Source organism: Trypanosoma equiperdum (assembly GCF_001457755.1).
Source record: "Trypanosoma equiperdum strain OVI genome assembly, contig: ctg_1153, whole genome shotgun sequence".
NCBI lineage: Eukaryota > Euglenozoa > Kinetoplastea > Trypanosomatida > Trypanosomatidae > Trypanosoma > Trypanosoma equiperdum.
In genome coordinates, this window is record NW_027123120.1 from 5,841 (window position 1) to 7,115 (window position 1,275).

Here is a 1,275-nt window from a genome sequence, read left to right on the forward strand (position 1 = left end):
GCTTTTGTTTTTCTGCTATCATTCCTTTATCCCTCATTTTAACTTTAGTCACCAATGGCACCTCTCCGTATCTCGTCACGCCTTGCTTTATCAGCTCGTCACGCCTTGCTTTATCAGCTACACTCCGATACATTTACCATTTTGTGTCCCCTCCTCTCCCCCTTCCCCCTTTCCTTCTTTTTTTTTCTTTTTTTAGTTTCTTGCTTTCACATGAAAATGCTGTCAACCATCACCTTTAAAGGCACGTAACCGCATTAATGCTTAAAGGAATTAAGGGTGAGGGAGGCGCTATGGTTGTAGCCACAAGGGCTGCATATGCTCCCTCCAACGCATGTCATTATATTCATGTAGAAGAGCTCCGACTATAATGATCCGCGACGCAGTCACCACAGAACAACTCAGCCATAACCGAACATATGCGCGAATATATCTATTTATTTATTCAGATATATACCTACATTCGCATGCATACGTTTGTGTGGTACAGTTGCGTATGTACATGAGCGGTCAGTATAAATAAATGTACGAATTCAGTGGGAAGGGAAAGGTCCCCGTATGCATTATTTTTTCTTTTCATATTTTCTAGTTTCATATTTGTCTGTAAGTCCCATACTCATTCTTGACTTCTTTTCTCACCCTAAGTTCTTTGGTTGCGCATCGCTCCTTTGCCTTGCTACTGCTCCAACTGCTTGTGCCCCTTCCCTTCATCGATTTCAGAAGATAACAACAGTAATAACAACAATGACAATAAGGTTTTAATTTTTCATTTATATGGCAAGACACCAAAGCCAAAAGTGAGACGCAAACAACCCCATCTCATTGTTTCGGGCTCTTTTACAACACGTTGAATCACTGCAAACCTCATCCACCCTTCGCATGCGCGTATGTGTGGTTGTGTTCACCCACATCTTTTCTCTCTTATGAGTGCACAAAACCGCATTGGGTTGAAATTCGCCCAATCTTAAAAGCTTAAATATTTTAACAAAACCGGTGGCGGTACCCGTGCGGCACCATCCTTCCCTCCTTTACACTCCTTTCCATCTTTTGTTGTTGCTGTTGTTGTTTTTCCCTTCCCTTCCCTTCCCTTTCCGTTTCCTCACATTACAGCACTACGGTTCATCTACACACGCCTTCGCCTACCATATTTCCTACACCTCAATTCTCCTCACAATCCACTCTACTTCCTCTTCAAGCTTAGTTGTCCCCCACCCCTCACTCTTCCACGCATCATATCAACGCGTGCGCTCCATCAAAGATGACAAAAAAAAAAAAAAA